The 22,426-nt window shown below is 47.5% G+C and overlaps 1 protein-coding gene across 1 annotated transcript in view; it reads left to right on the top strand.

Moving 5' to 3' along the window:
- Window positions 1-13,697: 13,697 nt before the first annotated feature.
- The window catches only part of IGSF5 (immunoglobulin superfamily member 5), a 60,985-nt gene continuing 52,256 nt past the window's right edge, over window positions 13,698-22,426 (top strand). Inside the window, exon 1 of the mRNA XM_080655261.1 lies at window positions 13,698-13,826. The gene's annotated coding sequence lies outside the window, so the exon portion shown is untranslated. The remainder of the gene's footprint in view (window positions 13,827-22,426) is intronic.

Raw genomic sequence — 22,426 nt, 5'->3', positions numbered from 1 at the left:
ACCCTGGTCGCTGGGCTGAGCCCTGGTCAAGCGGGATGGTCTCCCCGTGTCTGTTCCCCAAGCCTGACCCAAGCTCATCTTCTTCGAATTTCTCGTGTGGCCAAGAAGCAGCTGTTTTGTGGTGTGGAGTTCAACCTTCAACGTCCTTCTCCCTGGAGGACCGTGCGGCCTGCTCTTCAGGGCGGCGTGCAAACGAGGCCCTGCTTTGCAGGGGTCTCTGCCCATTCAGCCGCTGTCACGTGACGTGCAAGGCTGAATGCTGCGGGTCACCGGATGAATGGTTCTTCCTGTTGACGTTCTTGAACTTGACTTTGCCAGCACTCAAAGCAAAGGCCTCACGTGGCTGCATAACAGACGCATTGGACTACCAGGGGTCCTCAAACTACGGCCCGCGGGCCACATGCGGCCCGCCGAGGACATTGATCCGGCCCGCCGGGTGCCGCTGCCTGTCCTGCTTAGCAGCCGACTCGTCCCGGGCCCGCAGTGCGCATAGGAATTTGTTCTTAGTTGTTTTTTTAAACTATAGTCCGGCCCTCCAGCGGTCTGAGGGATGGTGAACTGGCCCCCTGTTTAAAAAGTTTGAGGACCCCTGGAAGCTCTGGCCCGAACTCAGAGCAGGTATTTGCTGCAAGACGGTCACGCGTGTAAAACTGCAGAGCGAGGCCCGCGTCCTGTTTTGCACAGCATTTGTGCGTGTGGACCGGCTGCTGCTTGTAGGCGTGTTCCCTTCCCCCGGCTGCTCTGACGTGCCGGGTCACGTTCGGAAAAGCCTCCTGTTCAGCTGGAAACCCAGGGGTTGAGCGCGTTTCCCGAAGCCCAGCTGTTGCCAGGGCCACGCGCTGCTGTCCGGCCGGCTGGGCTGTCCCGATCCCGAAGACGATGGTGGCTGGGTCTGTGCTTAGACGCCGGCCTCGGCTGGTGTGTGTGTCCGTGTGGCCATGGGGCTCGGTGGCGAGGCGTGGCTGAGGCCAGTCCAGCCAGCTGCCTCTGCGCGCTGACGGTCAGCGAGTTACTTACCTTCTCTCTGTCTCAGTTTGCTCACCTGAACAATGGGACAGCAGTGGTTCCACCTCACAGGGTTCTTGTGCTGGTGGAGACAGTGCGTGCAGATCGCTCGGTGTCGTGGGGCAGTAAAAAGAGCAGGGCGATGCTTGCTTCTGCTGGTGCCCCGCCGTTCTCAGCCGCTGGGGCGGCAGCGTGGAGCCTGAGCGCTCACGTGGTCTCGCCTTTGCACCATCAGTTGCACACTGACTACACAATAAGCGTGCGCCACGTGCTGCAGGGGGTGAGGTGGCTGCGGGAATTGTCTGCGGTCAGTCACATGGTGCAGAGACTTACCCGACTGCCAACTTCCAGGCAGAATATCCAGAGAGAGTGAGAAAAGCTGAAAGCGATCAACAGCCTCTCGAATCGGGGGTGTCTCTTCCACGCGAGAGAGCTGGGCGTGTGCCGCTCAGTCATCGGCACCCCTTTGCGTGGGTCTGCAGGCCACGACGGGGCGGCCGGGTGGTTCCCGCGGGCTCCCGCGCCAGCACCCAGCGGCTCCGTGATGGACTGGGCACTTTGCACGTGTGGTTTCCTTTTGTGGCTGCCGTGCCTCCTCTGAACAGTGAGACGGTATTTGCCTTTGCTCATGGCCCCCTCCCACTTGGAAATACTTGTTTTCTCATGATTTTTTTAAAGAATTCATTTTCAGCATTTGCCCCACGAGCGCTGGCATTTTAGCTCTTTTCCTGGAGGTGGTATCAATCAGTCAGCCTCCTCTCTCCGTCCAGGTCCCTGGTGTGATGCCCGGAGGGAGGAGGGAGGAGAAACGGATCTATTGAGTTACCGGTGATCTCACCAAGGAGGGGTCCGGCGGAAGGCTGGGCTGGAGTCGAGGATTAAGTGAACTGTAACCCCCCCCCCCCCCCCCCCGACACCAGCGCCCGAGCCTCTTAGAGATTGTCATTGCCGCTTATTTTCAGTTCTCTTGGTTGCACACGATTCACAGGTCTGTATGTGAACATGAGGAAACTTTTTCCTGGGCTGAGGTGTCTTTGAAGCAAACTCTCAGTTCTGTCCCCGGGAGAGAACGCGGCTTCCATTCTCCGTGTGACTACAAAGGGAAGGATCTGTGGCTGTGGGACCTTAGAAGCGTGAGTTCCTCTCCGTTTCCTGCTTTTCAGGGGTGACACCAGGAAAGGACCGCTGCTCTCCGAATGGCCCTGAAACTGAGCGGTGAGCTGCCCGCCGCCCGCCCCCCCCCCCCCCCCCCACGTGTGGGGCACAGAGCCATGAAGGACTGCTGGGCACATCCAATCGGAATATGGACAAACAAAAAATTAGTTTCAAATTAACTTTAGAAATGATTCTTACTTATCAGACCTAATCAATCTTAAATATCAGTGGAAAAATGAATTCCACAGCCAAATGCTTTTGGTATCACCTGGTGGTGGTTTTTTTTTTTTTTTATGAAGGAGTGGTAAAAATTTAAATTTTGCCTGGAGTAAGTACAACAGTGAGAAAACACTCAGGCTTGCTGGCCGGCTGACCATGGTGGAGGGAGGAAGAAGACAGCGGAGTCAAGGTTGGCTCAGAGAGCTCTGACCTGGCTGGAGATGAGGTTGGGGTTCCTGGGGCAGAGAAGAGGAGCGGAGATGAGATGCAGAGAGTGAGTCAGAGACCTGGGGAGAAATAGAACCAATAGGAGGGGGAGAGTGAGCGCCATTGATTTTAAGGCATTGTCCCCAACAAGGGCTGATGTTGCATTCTTTAAAAAAAAAAAAAAATATATATATATATATATATACGTTTTATTGATTTCAGAGAGAGGAAGGGAGAGGGAGAGAGAGAAACACCAATGATGAGAGAGAATCATTGATCGGCTGCCTCCTCCATGCCCCCTACTGGGGATCAAGCCCACAACCCAGGCTTGTGCCCTGACTGGGAATCGAACCGTGACCTCCTGGTTCACATAGGTCGATGCTCAACCCCTGAGCCACACTGGCCGGGCTGATGTTGGGTTCTTGAGTCGGAAGGCTGGAACTTCAGGCTGAGTTTCTATGTTGTAGTCTTGAGAACAATTCTGTCTTCGGGAAAACTCACTCTGTGCTCTGAAGGCCTTCAGTGGGTTAGATGAGGCCCATCCATGTTGTAAATCTGCTCGACTCAACATCTACTCACTGAAATGTTACTCTTTGCGGAAGGCTACTGATTTCCTGTGTGTCACATGTTTAAAATACCTTCACAGCAACATGTGGGCTGGTGTGGGCCCAGCACCGGGGTCCCACAGCCCCGTCCCGCTGACATACAGCGTGAACCATCACGGTGAGCTTATCATATGTGCCAAGCGTGCAGGGCTGGCCGGACACCCCGGTGGATGTCCCCCAGGCCATGCCTCACTAGGAAGGAGCTGAGCCATTGGCTTGTCGGCAGAAGGTTTGCAGAGGCCAGAGTGTCCATCTTGATTTCCTTTCTCTTCCTATTACCTTGCCAGGTCCCTGAGGCCATGCAGGAACTTTTTTCTCCCCACTGTGATGGGTGTTGTTGTTATCCTTAGCACGAGGATGCCCTGGCTGTCTCCCAAGGAGAATATCTATCTTCCTCACACACTCCTGTTGCTTGTAATTGGATGCAGAGTCCCTGCTCTTCTCTCCCAGATAGACACTGGAGTGTGACCTGGGATGGTTTAAGTGGCTCAGAGATGAATGAGCCCTGGCATGGCTGATGCTGGTTCTTTCTGGCTGCTCCATGGAGACGTTCGCCTCTAAGAAGATTCCAGAGGCGCTCGTGCCTACCGCCTATCAGAAGTGGGGTGGCCCGAGAATCTCAGGGGGTCCCGGTCTTGCCTCTGCCACTGATGTGCCCGGTGGCCACAGCCCAGTCTTTCCTGATCTCTGGCTTCGAGTTCCCCTGCAGACCTGGCTTGGCATCAAGCTCTAATACTTCTACCTCCTGAGCCATCAGGATGGGTCATTTGTGTCAGACACGCATGCACGTGGGATCTGGCATGAGTCGGTGTGTGTGACCATCTGCTCAAGGACTTACGGGCACAGATGACAGGCTGTCAGACACAATCAACCTGAAATCTGAGTGGAAAAATGAATTCCAGAGCCAAGGGTATCTGGTGTCACACTGTTTTGTATTATCCGTTTGTTCTACTACCTCCCTTCTCTGGTTTAAGAAGTTAGTGCCTGATGCATGCAGAGTGTAGATGGCCAGTGTGGTATTTACACAGCCCGGCCCAGAGATCCTGCCACGCGCATGCTCCGGGGAAGTCAGTGCAAGGCCAGGGTCTCAAGGGTCCCGTCCTTCAGTCCCCACACAGAGATAAACCAAAGAGGTGATGATACCCTTAGTTAAGTTGTGCTTTGGAAAATACCAGATTGGGGAGGATTGGCTTAGTTTATACGTGGTCAAATAAGAAAGCAAGGAAAATCCAGCATGACTAGAAATCACTTAATGTCAACCAAGGAGATGTTGTAGTCAGATTTTGTTTTTCCTAAGAGACAGTAAATAAAAGTAAATTTTTATGTTACCGAACGATACTTGAAAATATTGTTTCCCTGTATTTCAGAGAGATCTATTAGACTCATGTCATATTTCGGGAATAGGCGTAAGTATTTATGATTTATTAATAATGGTATACATATTTAATAAAAATTAAATTACTAAAACAGCATAATGTTCTTACATTGGTTAGTTTTAAGTTATAGCTAGATGTAATAAACTTGCACTCTTCCTGAAAATTTGGCAATGTATGGACTAAACTGGACAATATTATTATTTTTGTACATGATGTTTTCTTTTTTATTTATTTTTATTTATTAAAAATATCTTTATTGTTGAGAGTATTACAGATATCCCTCTTTTTCCCTCCCATTGCCCCCTTCCACCCAGCTCCCGCCCCACCCCAGGCCTTCATCACCCTATTGTCTGTGTCCATAGGTAATGCATATGTGCATCAGGCCTGTAGTATACATATAAGATCTTTGGTTAATCTCTCCACTGCCCCCCGCCCCTCTGAGAATCATCAGTCTGTTCCATGTTTCCATGTCTTTGATTCTATATTATTTATCAGTTTATCTTATTCATTTATTTTGATTTTTAGATTCAATTGTTGATAGATATATATTTATTGCCATTTTATTGTTCATATTTTTGATCTCTTCCCTCTTCCTCCTCTTCCTCCTTCTTCTCCTTAAAGAATACCCTTCAGCATTTCATGTAATACTGGTTTGGTGTTGATGAACTCCTTTAGCTTTTTCTTGTCTGTGAAGCTCCTTATCTGACCTTCAATTCTAAATCAGAGCTTTGCTGGGTAGAGTAATCATGGGTGTAAGTCCTTTCTATTCATCACTTTGGATATTTCTTGCCACTTCCTTCTGGCCTGCATAGTTTCTGTTGAGAAATCAGCTGACAATCGTATGGGTGCTCCCTTTTAGGTAATTAACTGCTTTTCTCTTGCTGCTTTTAAGATTCTCTCTTTTTCTTTAACCATTGGCATTTTAATTATTATGTATTTTGGTGTGGGCCTTTTTGGGTTCCTCCTACTTGGGACTTCTGCGCTTCCTGGACTTGTAAGTCAATTTCTTTCACCAGGAAGGGGAAGTTTTCTGTCATTATTTCTTCAAATAGGTTTTCAATATCTTGCTCTCTCTCTTCTCCTTCTGGCCCCCCATAATGTGAATGTTGGTATGCTTGACGTTGTCCCAGAGACTCCTTACACTGTCTTCATATTTTTGAATTCTTTTTTCTTTTTGCTCTTCTGATTGGGTGTTTTTTGCTTCCTCATATTCCAAATCCTTGATCTGATTCTCAGAATCCTCTACTCTACTGTTGAATCTCTGTAAATTATTCTTTATTTCAGTCAGTGTGTGCTTAATTTCTGACTGGTCTTTTTTATGTCTCTGACATTCTCACTAAGATCCTTGAAAGTCTCACTAAGTCCCTTGAAGTTCTCATTGTCCTTTGAAGCTCACATTAAGATCCTTGAATAATCTTATAACCGTTGTTTTGAACTTTGTATCCAATAGCTTGCTCGCTTCCATTTCTTTCATTTATAACATGTTTCTTTGTCTCCACATTTTGGCTGCTTCCCTATGTTTGTGTCTATGTATTAGATAGAGCTGTTATGTCTCCTGGAATCTGTAGAGTGGCCTTGTGTAGTAGGTGTCCTGTAGGGCCCAGTGGCTCAGCTTCCCAAGTCACCTGAGCTGGACACCCATGGTGTGACTCTGTGTGGGCTGGGGTCTTGTTGTAGTTGAGCCTTGAATGTCATCACTGGGAGGAATTGGATGCCAGGCCAATTGGCTGTGAGAACCAGCTGCATCTACAATGGAAGAGCTGCTGTGCAGGATACACCCCTATGGAGCAGGACTTGCTTCAGTGGGGCTTTGGTGCTCACTGAGTCTGCTCTTTGAGTGTGTCCCTTGTGGATGGGTAGAATTATAATCTGGTATGGTCTGAAGCTATCCACCAGGTGATTAGCTCTGGGACCTTCCTGGAGGTGCAAAGTCAGCCACTGCCTGGGGTCACCTGGCAGGAGCTACAGAAAGATGGCTGCTATTTTTATTGGGTGAAGAAGTGCCTAGGTGAGGCCCAGCTGTGAGGCAAGGTAGGCTGGTGCTAGTGCTGGGTGTTGGGCCTTTTATTGATAGGTTTGGGGCACGCTGACTCCAGCTGCTGCTTGTTTAAGAGATTTTAGCAAACTGTGAAGCCTAAGCCAGGACAGGCCATTCCTATGGAAAAGCAGCTGCAAACAGGTTGGGTGGGGCTGAAAATTGGATGGGATGGGGTCTCAGGGAATCACAAGGGCGGAGCGAACAGTGTGGGAAACGCTGGTGGAAACGCAGATATGGCTGCCAGTCAGCTCTGTGACGGGAGGTCCCAGCACAGAAACAATGATCTCTGCAAGCACCCCTGTCTGGGAGAAAGCCACCCCAAGTTCCTGCCCCAATGCCAATCAGCCCAGTTCCTCCTTGTTTGTCCCCCAAAACCACCACCCGGTGCTGGAGCTCAGAGGAAGCAGAACTGTGTAAGTTCTTGTGACGGCCCTTTAAGAGGAACACCTGGGACTCCAGCAGCTTCTGTGTCACTCAACCACAACCCCCACTGGTTTTTACAGCCTGAAGTTATGGGGACTTCTCTTCCAGCTCTGGACCCTGGGATGGGGGTCTGGTGTGGGTCTGGGATCCCTGCTTCTCACGGGAGGCCTTGGCGATACCCCTCCCGATTCAAGATACGCCACATGTGGGTGTTGGGTCAGCCCGTTCTGTGCCTCTACCCCTCCTACCAGTCTCAATGCGCTTTCTTCTTTACTTCTCTAGCCGTGGGACTTCCATTCAGCCAGGTTTCAGGTGGTTCTGAATGATGGTTGTTCTGTATTTTAGTTGTAATTTTGATGTGGTTGTGGGAGGTGGCGAGTACTGGTGTTTACTTTCGCCGCCATCTTGGTTCTCTTAAATGATGTTTTCTATACTTATTTTGTGTTTGGGAAAATATTTTTAACATTTGACTTTGATATGTTTAGGAAAATATGTTGAACAACCTTGACAGACTTCCTTTGTAAGAGACAGAAATTTCTTGTTTCACTTGGACTTTCAAAGTCAAGTCTGACTCTTAGAAGGTCTTTAAGGGTCAGAGTCAGGAGGAGGGTAGTCACTACCCGGTAGTGGGAGGGTGAGGCATCCTGCAGGAATTACACACCCAGAGCATTATGTTGCAGGCATCCTTTGGCATTTTCTTTCTCTCAGGTATATTTATATTTTTGAGAAGCTATTGTTTCAGTTTAAGGAATCAAGCCTTGTGGACAGATATGATTGTACCTTTGAATCTTCATGCTAACTTATCTCTGAGGCATAGATTGGATCCCTGATCTTTCAAAGTGTCATATAAATAAAAATAAAATGATTGACACAGGTGTGTGTGTGTCTTTTTTACTTTAGCTTGTATTTGCCACAATGCTTGTGATGCTGTGAACCTGGAAATCACCATTCACCCACATTCCCTGCAGGTTGCGTCCCCAGACTGTCTCAAACAAAACCAAAGTTGGGGGGCAGGGAGGGGATGCAGGGCTGTGTGTGTGTGTGTGTGTGTGGGGGGGGGGATCAGGCATGGGATGCCTGGAGGTGAGTAGAGAAGGGAACGTCTTCTAAGGACAAATGACCTGCTCCTCCTTACCCTGCAGCCAGGCCTTGTCCCCTCAGAGGTCCATCCTGCCCCATCTGTCCTTTCCACTTCCCCTCTCACACTCCCCTCCCACCACTCTCTTCCTCCGTCCCATCTGCAGCTCTAGTCTAGAACATTCTAGAACATTCTCACAGCACACCGGCATCCTCTCACGTTCCCGTCAGAGACAACTTTCTAGATGCTCCTCCTTTGCCAGTACCGTCCCCTTCTTTTCCCCCTTAATACTAAAACGTCTCCAAAGACAGCCTTCCCACCAGCACCCAGAGGGGTAGGAGGAGACCAGAGCCCTGTGTCACAGAGGCCACGGAGAGAGAGCAAAAAGAGGGAGAAGGTGGCTAGCAGAGTAAACGTGTCTGACGTTCGTGGAAAAGAGGACCCAAGGCTGCTCAACCCCAGGGGTGTCACGAGGCACTTGGCAAGAGCCCTTTCGGTAGCAAAGGGAGAGGAATCTTGAAGGAAGTGAGTAACGGCATGCACCAAAGGCAAGGGAGTGGAGCCAGTGCCATTTCTCTTCTCTCTTACCCAGTTTGGGTAAAAGTGTGTGTGCAGAGGATGTCAATGGTTGACTGGTTGTGAATGAGAGACAAGAGATCTCGGTGAAGATTGAATTCAGCATTCAATCTCACTCTGGGTGCTGGGAGGTGGGTGGGGAGAGACATTCACATGTACTTGTCCTGGATCTGACAAGAATCACGGGTGAATGACAGAAGACTGGAAGCAATCCAGATGGCCATCAAGATCTTGGCTCCCTTAAACAAAATGGTCCATCCCCACAACGGATCACTCTGGATAAGTGAAAAGGAATGAAGACAGTTTCTCTCTATTGATATGGATTGATGTCCAGGATATATTGTTTGGGGAAAAACACACAGTGCAGACCAATATTTGCTACTTCTAATGTAAATATTCTGACTTGCTGGTATTTTCAAAAAGACTAAAAGACACATAAAAATAATACTAATGTTATCCAAAGGGAAAGGGGTGGAGAGGTTTCCACAAATATAGTATACAGTTTTGTTTTTGAACCATGCAAATGTCTTACATAATTTAACAAATTTAATCAAAGTAAGATTAAAAAGCAATTCCTAAAAATGGAAAGCAATGAACTCTACCCCTATCAAGTGGTAGCAGAAACACACAGAAAAAAAAATTTCCTTGGTGACTTTAAAACTCAATATTTTGACTCTACATCCCTAGGAAAAAAATGTTCTAAGAATCAAAACAAGAGCAAATAAATCTTAAACTCCATTTGGTACTTTTACTGTTGTTAGTGATATTCATATTGTTATTATGGAACTATTATATGCTTATTAATGCAAAGCAAATACATAATTATTGTACTGTATTAGAAAGCAAGATTTCCAGTATAAAACAGATACACGCATAAAATAAAATAAGTTAAGTAAAAACTCTATAACATTAAATTTGAATGGGAAATATCAGAATGGTCTATGGTGTTTTTATCTTTAAAAATATTTCTGAGCTCTGTCCATTACAAAGGCTAAAAAGCAATGACACCCAGATTGTGGCTTCTACTACAATTTCCCCACGAAAGAATCAGAGTTCCTCAAAAAGAATGACTGATTTATGGTCTGAAGCAGAAAATGAGCAAAATGAGGCTCATCTTGCTATGCCAGAAAGCAGCAAAGCTGTGGAAGGGGCAGCACAGCGAGGACCACGGGGTGCTAGAGGGCAGAGAAAGGTCATAGGCCAAGGAATCCAGGTGGCAAATAACTTACTAGAAAAATCTCAATTGGAACCTCACCCAATTAAGGTTGGTAGTGTGTGTTGGGGACCCTTTTGAAATGGTGTCCCTCCAGTTTGGAAGTGGCTGAGGCACGGGAGTGAGCCACGGAAGTACTACTGATATAGTAACAGAGGGCACAGTTGAGTTAGCTCAGTGGTCAGCAAACTCATTAGTCAACAGAGCCAAATATCAACAGTACAACGATTGAAATTTCTTTTGAGAGCCAAATTTTTTAAACTTAAACTTCTTCTAACGCCACTTCTTCAAAATAGACTCGCCCAGGCTGTGGTATTTTGTGGAAGAGCCACACTCAAGGGGCCAAAGAGCCGCATGTGGCTCACGAGCCACAGTTTGCCGACCACTGAGTTAGCTGATTATGAAACAGTGTGTGTGTTTCCTCCAAAGACTCTTGGACTATCACAGCGAGCAGGGGTGTGTATGCAATTGAATATTTTTTCTCTACAGCCTGACACCAAGATATTTTACTTTATTGGAGAATTTTATTGCCATTAAAAAATGGCTTGGGCCCTAGCCGGTTTGGCTCAGTGGATAAAGTGTCGGCCTGCAGACTGAAGGGTCCCAGGTTCGATTCTGGTCAAGGGCACATGTCTGGGTTGCAGGCTTGATCCCCAGTAGGGGATGTGCAGGAGGCAGCCAATTAATGATTCTCTCTCATCATTGATGTTTCTATCTCTCTCTCTCTTCCTTCCTCTCTATAAAAATCAATAAAAAATATCTTTAAAAATGGCTTGGCATCCCTGGCTGGTGTGGCTCAGTTGGTTGGGTCATCGTACCATATACTGAAAGGTGGCGGGTTTGATTCCTGGTCAGGGCACATACCTAGGTTGTAGGTTTGATCCCTGGTTGGGGCACCTATGGAAGGCAACCAATTAATGTTCTCTTTCACATAGATGTTTCTCTCTCTCTCTCTCTCTCTCCTTCTCCCTCTCCTCCTTCCCCTCTCTCTAAAAAATCAATAAGCATATCTTTGGGTGAGGATTAAAAAAAGGCTTGGCAGACTAAAATGAATAGAAGCTAAGCAATATTTGTAGCTTCTGAGAATTATAACGATGGGACAAAATAATATACTGGATTGGGAAGATAAGAACGTATATTAAAAATTCATGTCATCAGCAGTGTAACTGACAGTTGTCCTCACAGGGAGCCAGTGGGAGTGTCAATGTGCTGGCCCATCTCACTGACCCCCTCAGGGCACCAGAAGAGGCAGGTGACTCACAACCCTTTGTTTCACTCAAGGAAATCTTTTCAGTCAGCTTTGATTTACAACCCTCAGTTAAGACCTTTAAAAACAAAATAAACAAAAAGGAGATTTTCTCCCAGCAATGTCATAATGTAATTTACTGACAATAAATGTGTTTGTAGAATGTGGGTATGGCAAAGAGCACACAGTGACCTTGAGTTTGTGTAACTTAGCACCTTGAGTTTGTGTGCGGTGAATGTTTTCCAGAGCACAGGCTCCGTTGGCCAACAACTCTGAGAGGTGGTCAGAGGGGTTCCATCCCCATTTTGGGGAGGACAGATAAGATTCAGGCACCTGTCCCCTCCTCACTTTTCCTAATGCTCCACTTCTTGTCCTGCTTGTCTGTTTACAGATGGTGCTATCAGCAGAGCATGTTAATACCTCAGGATCTTCCAACTCTCGTGGCTTTCCCAGCCTCCCTTGCGATTGGTTTGGGGCCAGAATCATTCTTCATTTCCACTTGTTTCTTATTGATGAGTTCTACCTCCTTTTTCTATGCTGCTGTAGTTCTTATTAAGTTCCGTAATGTTCTCATTAAGTTGCTTGAAGTTCTAAGTTGTTTGAGCACCCTTATAACCATTACTTGGAATTCTTTATCTGACAAATTGCTTGCCTCTATTTCATTTAGTTCCTTTTCTGGCGATTCCTCCTTTTCTTTCATTTGGGGGTGTTTCTTTGTCTCCCCATTTTTGTTGTCCCTTTGTATTTGTTTCTATGTATTAGATCAGATTGCTATGCCTCCCAGACTTGGTGGGTGGTCCTCTGTAGCAGGTGTTTTGTGGGACCCAGGGGTGCAGTCTCTCAGACCTCCTGAGCTGGGTGCTCTAGGAAAGCCCTTTGTTTGAGTTATTTGGGTTCTCCTGTTGTAACTGGGCCTTGAATGTTGTCCCATTCATGGATGGAGTCTCCTCTCAGGCTGGCTGACTATGAGGCTCACCCCCAACCACGACATGTGAGCTGTTGTGAGGATGCTGCCAGAACAGAAGACAACACAACACGACACAACACAACAAAGCAAGAAACAAGAGAAACAAAACAAAACCACGCACAAGACCCCCACAACAACCACAAAAGCAACACCAGAGGAGAGAGAACTGGGAAAGAGAAAAGAGAGCAGGAATGATAGAAGAAAAGAAAGAAATAAGAGGAGGAAAAAAGGAGAAAAAAGGGGGAGGAAAAAGGAATATGAAGAGACAGAGATGAAATAAAGAAACTAAGAACAAAGAATAGGGGAAAGAAAACAGTATAAAAGAAGAAAAATATTTGGAAAAGAAAATAGAGGAGAAAGCAGATACACCCAAAATAAGAAAAGGAAAAAAGATGAAAAAGCAGGAGAAAAAGAAAAAAAAAAGAGTAGGAAAAGGGAAGAGAAAAATTAGATATCTGAAGAAACAATAGAGACTAAAATAATCACAAATCAATAAAGTAGACAGAGAAGGTAAACAAACAAACAAAAAAAAAAGGGAAGAGAAGGAAAAAAGTGTCTCCACAGAGCTCAGTGCCTCCTGGGAGCTCCATTTGGATCCTGCTCCTCTGCCGACACGGCTGTCTGCTCTGTCTGCCAGTCTGAGCTTCCCAGAAGGTGCGTAGGCGCTAACCCCTGTCAGACACTGTCCCGCTTTGGCTCACGGCAATCTGCCTGAAGCGGCAACAGATCCACGGTTTGTGTCTGTCTCCCCAGGACTTGGCTGCACACGGAGGGGCTGAGCTACTACCCCAAAGCTGGTTTGTTAGCAGCTCAGGCCTAGGGCCGGCTCAGTGAGCTTCCCCAGGTTCCCCGGGCTCTGCCTCTGCCCGCCTTCACCTGCCAGCCCCCTGTCAGTCTTAATCCCTTGAAGGTCTGCTTCTGAAAGGACTTGAGGTGGAATGGGGAGTCTAGACCAGCGGTCGGCAAACTCATTAGGCAACAGAGCCAAATACCAACAGCACAACGATTGAAATTTCTTTTGAGAGCCAAATTTTGTAAACTTAAACTTCTTCTAACGCCACTTCTTCAAAATAGACTCGCCCAGGCCGTGGTATTTTGTGGAAGAGCCACACTCAAGGGGCCAAAGAGCTGCATGTGGCTCGCGAGCCGCAGTTTGCCGACCATGGGTCTAGACCTCTGGTTCTGGTTCTCCCATGAGGGGGAGGTGCTGTTTAGATTCCAGGAACGTGGTAGGTGATTTTCCCTGCCCCAGAGTTACTCCCCTGCGCCTGGCCCAGTGGGACGGGCTGGCAGCCTGGAGTTGCTATCAGCTCTCCCGTGGGGGGAAGCACCCGTGCGGGGGGGAAGTTCCCAAGATGGGGGGTGGTGGCCCCAGCCCCAATCCAGTCACTGCCGCTTCCTGAGACTGTCCAAACCAGTGGGCTTGGCCTCCGCTGCCGACTCCTCTGCAAAGGTCAAGACGCGGGGTGTGGCCGGCAGGGCTCCCGAGGGCAGGGCGGGCTGGACCACCTCGGGCGGGGTTTTTCCTTTTCCTGAGCGGTGGCTTCCTGGAGCAGGCAGTGCCTCTCAGGGGGGAAAATGGCCATTTCGGTTTGGGGGGGTGCGACTGAATGAATGCAGGATTCCGGCTGCTGCTTCTCATCTCCCCCCAGTGCTTCCAACCTGGCCTCTCCTTAGGCACCTGGAGTCCGCCCGGCCTCCCTCCACCGAAGCCTCGGGTGAGTAGCTGCAACAAACACCTGTGCTCTGTGTTTAAAAACAACCTTCCTTACCCCCTTTTCACCCCCACCCCCTAAAACAAACCCCACAAAAAACCCCTGAGGCTTTCTGTCAGGCCAGCTCCAGACTCCCTGGCGGCCAGCAGCCCTACCGAAGGGCCTTGATCTTCTCAGGGAAATACCCCTCCCACAGCCAAGAGCCCCCTCTTCTCTCTGGACTGCCACCTGTGGAAGCGGGACCAGCCCGTCTCTCGACCTCGCCCTTCCTACCGGTCTCCAGGTGTTTCTACGTGTTAGGTAGATCCTTTCCTGGTACGTCTCCCCAGCTGGACCTCAGCTGGTTATTCCGAGTGCATGTCCCCAATTTAGTTTTATTTCCAGGCTGGCCCTGGGGGGAGGTGCAAGAGAGGTCTGCCTATTTGTTAATGTGGTGTATCACGTTTATTGATTTGCGGATATTGTACCGGCCTTGCACCCCTGGGATAAATCCCACTTGCTCATGTTGTATAATCTTTTTAATGTGTTGCTGGATCCGATTTGCTAATATATTGTTGAGGATTTTAGCATCTATGTGCATCAGGGATATTGGCCTGTAATTCTCTTTCTGTGTGGCGCCTTTATCTGGTTTTGGAATTAGGCGAATGCTGGTTTCATAGAAACAGCTTGGAAGTGTTCCTTCCTCTAGTCTAGGGTTTTTTTTTGAATAGTTTGGGAACTAACAGGTGTTAGTTGTTCAGTGAATGTTTGGTAAAACTCCCCTGTGAAGCCGTCTGGACCAGGATTTTTGTTTACTGGGAGTTTATTTTATTTTATTTTTTTAAATTTCTGCTTCAATCTCATCAGTAGTTATTGGCCTATTCAGGTTTTCTGATTCTTCCTGGTTGAGTTTTGGAAGAGTGTATTTTTCTAGGAATCTGTCCATTTCGTCCAGGTTGCCCAGCTTGTTGGAACAGAGTTGTTCATAGTATTTTCTTACAATCCTTTGTATTTCTGTGGGGTCAGTTGTTACTTCATCTCTTTTGTTTCTGATTTTATTTATTTGGGTCCTCTCTCTTTGCTTCTTGGTGAGTCTGGCTAAAGGTTCATCAATCTTGTTTATCTTTTCAAAGATCCAGCTCTTGGTTTCATTGATTTTTTTGCATTGTTTTTTTTAGTCTCTATGTCATTTATTTTTGCTCTGATCTTAATTATTTCCTTCCTTCTACTTGCCCTAAGCTTTTATTATTGTTCTCTTTTTAATTCTTTAAGTTGTAGGGTTAGGTAGTTTATTAGAAACTTCCCTTGTTTTTTGAGGTAGGCCTGTACTGCTATGAACTTCCCTCTCAGGACTGCTTTTACTGTGTCCCACAGATTTTGGGTTGTCCTGTGTTCATTCTCATGTTTCCAGAAAGTTTTTGGTTTCTTCCTTGATCTCTTTGGTAACCCATTCATTGTTTAATGACATGCTATTTAGCCTCCATTGAGTGTTTTTACTGTAGTTGATTTTTAATTTCATGCCATTGTGATCTGAGAAGATGCTTGATATGATTTCAGTCTTCTTGAACTTGTAGAGGCTTGTTTTGTGTCCTAACATGTGATCTATCTTTGAGAATGACGCATGTGACTTGAGAAGAATGTGTATTCTGCAGCTTTAGGGTAAAATGTTCTATAAATGTCCATTAAACCCATCTGATCCAGTGTGTCCTTTAGAGTCTCTGTTTCCTTGTTAATTTTTGGTCTAGAAGATCTGTCCAGTGAAGTCAGTGGGGTGTTAAAGTCCTCTCCTATGACTGTATTGCTGTCAATCTCTCCCTTAAACTCCTTCAGAAGTTTTTATGTATTTAGGTGCTCCTATATTGGGTACATATATGTTTACCAGGGTTATATCCTCTTGATGGATCAATCCCTTTAGTATTATGTAGTGACCTCCTGGTGATGGCCTTCATTTTGAAGTCTATTTTGTCAGATATGAGTATTGCTACCCCAGCATTTTTTTGTTTGTTTCCATTTGCATGGAAAATTTCCCCCCATCCCTTCACTCTCATCCTGTGTGAGTCTTCTGTTCTGAGGTGGGTCTCTTGTAGACAGCATATATTTGGGTCATGTTCTTTATTACTGCTACATCATTCTTCATTTCTGACTGGTCAACTTTCATAATTTCTATATCTTTTCTCATGCCGTCGAGTATCCTGGAATAAGGATAAATTTCTTATCTCCATTTCATTTAGCTCTTCTTCTGGAGAATTCTCTTGTTCTTTCATTTGAGGCTTGTTTTTTTTTTTTTTTGTCCCCCTGTTTTGGCTGCCTGTTGAGTTTGTTTCTATGTATTAGGTACCTCTGCTATGACTTCCAGTCTTTTTGGAAGTTCTCTGGTAATGTTAGGTGCTGTTTGTGACTGGCCCTGCGCACCCCGTTTGGAGCCATCAGGAATCCACAGCTTGTGACTCGTCTGCTGGGGCTGGATGCCTTTGGAAAGGACTAAGATGTGTATCAAGGTCTGCTTCTCCTAGTCCCAGGTCCAGAAGCAGATAAGGCAAAGACTCAAAGCCTCCAGAGATCTGCCTCTGCCTGCAGGCTGGTTGTTATTCTGAGCCTCTGAATGAGCCTCAGGCTATAGACCACAGCAAGGCAGCGTCTCCACGGGTGGGGCAGAGGTTTTCCAAAAGCTGCCTGGATGGTCAAGTTCTGCCCCGGAAAGAGTTCTGCCGTGTGGGGGAATGACCCAGCACAGGAAACTGAACCCCGCCTTCTGAGCTCCCACCCCAGAGCCCTCAACCCTGGACTCTCCTCAGACAGCTCCAGTCCACTCTGCCCTCCCTCTGCTGGAGCCCCAGGTGAGTGGCTGCACATGAAATTTTGTGCGTTCGCCCTTTAAGAGGGTGCCTGCATTTCCAGCCATCTCTCCCTGGCAGACAGCAACCCTGCTGCTTTTCACAGCCGGATGTTACGTGGGCACCTTTCTCAGTTCTGGTGCTCTGGGCTGGGGAGCCCAGCTTGGGGTGCAGACCCCAGAGTTCTCAGTGGGAACCCCCCACAGCTGAGATCATCCCTCCAGAACTTCAGCTGCTGTCTGTGGGCGCCTGGCCAGCCCTCTTGCGCCTTGGGACTGCCTACTAGTCTCTATGCCGCCTCCACTTTCCATCCTCCGTTATCAGGGTTCTCTCCAGCGAGTCTCCAGTTGATTATGTAGAATGGTTTTTCTATATTTTAGTTGTGACTCCAATTTGGCCCTGGGAGAGTGTCAGTGTAGCTTTCACTTAATCGGCTGCCATTTTGGAACCCCACCGAGTCCTTTTTAAATAAATGCAAGGGATCATAAAAAGCCAAGCATCTGTCATCCTTCGTGGTCAATTATGGGATGCCCTTTTCTTAAGATCGAGTAAAAGGCAACCATATCCTTTCTCACCACTTCAATTCCACAAACTGCTGAGGTGCAACGTTCCAGTCTGGATGGTGACCCACAAGAGCAGGCGTCCTCAAACTACGGCCCGTGGGCCACATGCGGCCCGCCGAGGACATTTATCCGGCCCGCCGGGTGCCGCTGCCTGTCCTGCTTAGCAGCCGACTCGTCCTGGGCCCGCAGTGCGCATAGGAATTTGTTCATAGTTTTTTTTTTTTAAACTATAGTCCAGTCCTCCAACGGTCTGAGGGACAGTGAACTGGCCCCCTGTTTAAAAAGTTTGAGGACCGCCAAAACCGGTTTGGCTCAGTGGAGGAGCGTCGGCCTGCGGACTGAAGGGTCCCAGGTTCGATTCCGGTCAGGGGCATGTAACTTGGTTGCGGGCACATCCCCAGTAGGAGGTGTGCAAGAGGCAGCTGATCGATGTTTCTCTCCTCTCTCATCGATGTTTCTGACTATCTATCACTCTTCCTTCCTCTCTGTAAAAAATCAATAAAGTATATTTAAAAAAAAAAAAAAAAAAGTTTGAGGACCCCTGCACAAGAGGAAACCACCCAGGGAATATGCTCCGAGGTAGGAAAACTTGAACTGTGGTTGACAAGTTGACGGAGGCTCAGTGTGGACAACACTGGAAGCTGAAAGTTCCCGGCCAAACAGTGATAAGTGGTCTCACACAATATTGTCTGTGGTTACAATTTTTCCCCATTAAAGTTCCTCCTACTCCATCGGAATGAATATCTATCCACTTTCCCTTTGCTTGGTTTATATATGTAGCGATCACTAATTCTTCTCTCCCCATTCTACTGCTAGTCAGTTCTGTTTGTCACGTGGCCAAAGGTAGTGCGTCAATCTTCTGATGTAACTTCCAGTGGAGCCCCCTCTCTCGAGATCCTCAGGCCCTGGCCACCCCCAGGCTCGCTGCCCCGTGGGCATCCTGGGTCTCATGCCTGGAATTGGTGTCTTTTAGCCTCTTGTGTGGGCGGAACACACCCTTTTGCATTTACAGAGAAAGGAAGATGTGTGATCTCTGGCTTGTGTGCTGTTGTTGCTTTGGTATCTTCTTAGTTGGCCCACACTGGGGTTGATAGCTTGATTGGATTTGGAAATGGCGTTGAGAATAGTTTTCTTTCCAGTCCCTCTCTGGAAGCATCCCCTGGGAACTGGGGAGAGTGGTTGGCCTTGCAGAGAAGCACTGGGGGTTAGGGATGGTATTGGGCGGGGGGCGGGGGGGGATCCCTTGTTCACTATGCAACTTTTTGTGCTGTTTGATTTTTAAAAATTATGTGTAGACACTGTTTTATAGAGTGATGTGGTACCTACGTACGATGGACTACTACTCAGCTATACGAAGATTGTCATTTGTGACAACATGGATGGATTTTGAGAGTATTAAGAGTATTATGCTAAGTGAAATAAGTCAGATGGAAAAGGACAAGAACTGTATGATTTCACTCATATGTGCAACAAATGAACAAACAAAGCAAACAAACAAATAAACCAGATCATCGATACAGACAACAGAATGATGGGTGCCAGAGGGTTAGGGGAAAGATGAAGAGGGTAAAAGGGGTCAAATACAAAGTGACAGAAGGGGACTAGACTTCGGGTGGTGAACACACAATAATGTATACAGATGTCAGATTATAATGTTGTACACCTGAAACTTATATAACGCCATTAAACCATGTTACCCCAATACATTTAATACAAATTTAAAAAAATAAAGGAAAGACATTAGAAAACACGGCAAATACAAAGAACTTAAATTATCCCTCAATTTATCATTCATTACATTATATTTACCATTGTTTGAGCCATGTGAGCAATATATTCAGTGCAATGCAATGATTTTAAGGGAGCTTTCGCTAGACTATGCCCATGTGTAAACCCAGATATAATGACCATAATTGCATGATATAATGTTATCTCAGATATTAAAAAAAAACACTAATGAAGATTGGAAAATTTTAGGGAAAGGGTGTACAGCAAGACAAATTTTGGCCACCAGAGGTTGAATTACACTGGTTTCAGTCTTCCCACATGGCTCAGGGCTGGCCCACTTCCTTTGTTGTCTTTTTCATGCACCCAAACTACGAGGAGGAACTCCCTTCACCAAGGAGACATTTAAAACTAGAACGTTAAAAAGGCTGGCCAAAACGTCCCCGTTAGTACACAGCAGAGCTCAGACGCAGATGCAGGACTAACTCCAAAGCCTATACTCTCTCACCTGGTGCGTCTGCCTTGGAGAAGCTCACAGTCCAAACCATCAGAGACCAGAGGGAGCGCAGCCACCTCAGGGTGATGCTGGCCTAGAACCAGGGAGGCATCGGGTGTCTCAGCAGATGGCGGCTCTGGTGGATGACACTTGAATCTCCCAGAATCTCCTCTTATTCAAGATGCTGAGACCCAGGGGAATGAAATGCCACCCTGGGAGGCGGGAGGAGGGAATTCACCCCTGGTTGAAGTAGTTTTACCCAGATGTAACCGAGGTGACCCTAAATTATCAATGACTGTTCTTCGAGGAGGGGTCGGGGAGAGCTTGAGATAGAAATGAAATTCAGACATAACAAACCAATAAAAATAAGGAACGATACCTCTGCGGCTCACCTAAGCTTTGTGGATTGAGACACTGGCGCTTTGAGGGCTCTAGCTAAATGCCAGGCTCTGTGCTGGATAATTTATACTGATTAGACCATTTAATAATAACAGCCGAATGGGTTGTCGACGATGATTGTTTGAGACGCGCTCAACTAGTAAATGGGGGAATCAGGTGTATGGGGATTTCTAAGGTTCACTTCCCTTTATTTTGAATGATGAAGAAACAAAAAGTAGAGTCAGATACGCATCAAACTATTTTAGTTTATTCACTGGCTGCTGTGGTTGAGAGAATGTGTTTTGGGCCTGACGCTGAACTTCCATCTTCATGCTCCTTCATTCATTACTTCTTCAAAGTCTAGACTTCATCCACCTCTCCAAAGTCTAGACCTTGCCACAGGTTAGGATCCCCAGGAGATCCCTGAGATGGAGATTTCTGTGCAGGTGGTGACTGGGGGTGGGGGGGAGGTGGGCGGTGATAGGAAGCTGACTCATCTATGAACTTAACCTAGCCTTTTAGCTCCTCTTTGGCAGGTAATAAGGGGCAATTCTCACCCATGTGGCCACAGGAGTGAACTGAAGGAGAAATGCTGATATACTAGTAACAGAGGTCAATGACCTGAGGGTAGGCTACTCACGTGGACATTCTGGTCCTGTGGTGCCTCCTTGGTAGATTCCACTTCTGTTGTGAGAGTTATTTGCTGATTGCTTGCCTGACTTTATGAGTTTACAGGTCTGGACAAGACCCAGGCCATGATGGGCGGTTACAGCTGCATGGTCATTTGGTGTCCATGGTCAGAGACTCGGTCTCTATCAGGACCCAGGGCCAGACAAACACTGTATTTCAGGCAGTATATACATTTCTCAGCTGCCGTTGGCATGCTCTTGCTCTAGAACCCCAGGGGTCGGCACTGGGCCTCTCCTGCTGGTGCTTGTCCCAGTGGCTCCTGGTGTAATTCCCACCGCAGATGCATGGAGGTCTACCAGCCAGTGCGGGCCAAGCAACCGGCCCACGGCCCCACAGCCTGACCTACTGCAGCGCCCTTTCCTCTCTGGGCCTCACTGAGAGGTGGCACCTGCCGTGTCACACAGCAGATGTGGTGAGCAATGGCCCCAAGTTTGGAATGTGCTACCTCCAGAACCCGGAGTGGTCCCCCAGGCCTGTGCCTCCTTCTCAGAGGCAGGAGGCATAAGATGCACTAATTCGTCAGACCGTTGGGCCCTTACAAATGTATTGATGCCCTGGATCCCCATAGCTTTTGTCTCCCACCTTCTGAGCACATATGTCTTACAAAGACCTCCAACATACTTGCCACTTTTGTCCATTCACTCTGCTTAACGTGCCCTCTATATAGCTCGTAGTCCAATGTGATGTTCTGAGCAACATCCAGATGGTCCAGGTCTTCTCAGATTATATTATAACAGAGGGCAGGAGAACTAATATAGCCCTGGGAAGAGTATAAATAAATACCGGTATCCACCCCATCTACACTAATAAAAGAGAAACATGCAAATTAACCATCACTCTGCTACGCCCACCAGCCAATCAGAGTGAGTATGCAAATTAACCCAACAAAGATGGTGGTTAATGTACATATGCAGGCCAAGGGAAGACTGAAGACAGTACACAAGGAAGAGGGAAAGAAAGCAGAAAGCGGAAAGGGCAGGGCGGAGGTGGGAGGGAAAGTGCAGGAGGGAAAGCGTGGGGCAGTGGCGGCGGGAGGGAAGCCTGCCTCGGTGGCCGTAGGGAAAGTGCGGGAGGGAAAGTGTGGGGTGTGGGGTGGGGGCGGCGGCAGTGGCGGGAGGGAAGCCTGCCGCAGGTTTCGCTCCCTTTTCTGCTTCGCTCAGGCTGCAGGAAGCCTTATTCTTGCAGGAATAGGCCCGAGGAAGCCCTATTCTTGCAGGAATCTTCCTGCAACAGGCCTCTAGTATATAATATATAATAATAAAAACATAATATGCTAATTAGACCTGACATCCTTCCAGATGACCTTCTGGATGAAGCTGGGGCTGTGAGGGAAGCCCGGATTCCAGATGCTAGAGGGAAGCTTGTGCTGGCAGCCGGGGGAAGGAAGGCCTACTCTTGCACGAATTTGGTGCATCGGGCCTCTAGTTTATCAGAAGGACAAACTGCTTCTGATCCCCCTTCCTGATAAAGATGGACAATCATGCATCCATCAAACCAGTGGCCGCGTGCCATATCTGGGCTAATCGGCTCTGGAAAAGAGACCGCCTCTGCCACAACAGCTGTATTCGGGGCTACTGCCTGGTTGAGTTTGCAGGAGTTCACTGTTCCCTTCCAAAACCGCTATGAATTGGAAGGGGCCCTGTTAGTGAATGAAATGGGGGAGGTGATGGAATCTACCGTCCCCCTCAGTGGCCTTTAAAGGCCTGTCCTTTCTCTTAGGAAACTTTTTTTTGTAATTTATTGTCTAGACTGGAATTCAATTTCATGTTTCACTTGGCCTTCCCTCCCTGATGGTTCTAGCCACAGGCCCAGGAACCCAGGTGTGATGGACCAGTGTCCTGGGGCTGCCACACACAGAACCACAGCTGGGGCCTACACAACAGAAATCTATGGTCTCAGTCCTGGAGGCCGGAAGTCCATGATCAAGGTGTCAGGAGG

This window comes from Plecotus auritus (genome assembly GCF_963455305.1).
Source record: "Plecotus auritus genome assembly, chromosome: 2".
Classification (NCBI taxonomy): domain Eukaryota; kingdom Metazoa; phylum Chordata; class Mammalia; order Chiroptera; family Vespertilionidae; genus Plecotus; species Plecotus auritus.
This window is presented reverse-complemented; position numbering and strand designations above follow the sequence as displayed.